Raw genomic sequence first — 534 nt, 5'->3', positions numbered from 1 at the left:
TATATATATATATATATATATATATATATACATGTATGTATGTATGCATGTATGTATGTATGTATGTATGTATGTATGTATGTATGTATGCGTGTGTGTGTGTATTTGAGTTTGTGTTTGTCTCACCATCGTCGTTTGACGTCCGATGTTGGTTTGTTTACGTTTCTGTAACTCAGTTGTTCGGCAAAAGAGAACCGATCGAATAAGTACCAAACGTTAAAAATAAGTGCGGAGGTGGGGGTCGATTTATTTCAACTAAAACCTTCGAAGTCCCCAACTTGGTCGCAGTCCAATGATTGAAGCAAGCAAAAGATAAAGAACGAAGAAAATAAGAAAAGAGAAGAAAAGAAAAAAACACGTAATAGAAAAGAAAAAAAAAGAAGAAAAAAAAACGAAAAAGAAAAATGAAGAAGAATGAAAAGTAAGTCGATGATTGTCTTTCGTATAAATGTAAAGTTAAAGAAAATATATGTAAAATAAATCTGTAAATAATAATAATAATAATAATAATAATAATAATAATAATAATAATAA

At 28.1% G+C, this 534-nt stretch overlaps 1 protein-coding gene across 1 annotated transcript in view; it reads right to left on the bottom strand.

The window, feature by feature from the left end:
- Positions 1-534, bottom strand: part of LOC106884449 (tektin-3) — an 11,464-nt gene that overhangs the window by 2,939 nt on the left and 7,991 nt on the right. The window lies entirely within an intron of this gene.

The sequence above is a fragment of the Octopus bimaculoides genome, chromosome 7 (genome assembly GCF_001194135.2).
Source record: "Octopus bimaculoides isolate UCB-OBI-ISO-001 chromosome 7, ASM119413v2, whole genome shotgun sequence".
Classification (NCBI taxonomy): domain Eukaryota; kingdom Metazoa; phylum Mollusca; class Cephalopoda; order Octopoda; family Octopodidae; genus Octopus; species Octopus bimaculoides.
Note: the sequence above shows the minus strand (reverse complement) of the source record. Positions and strands in the feature narration are given on the sequence as shown.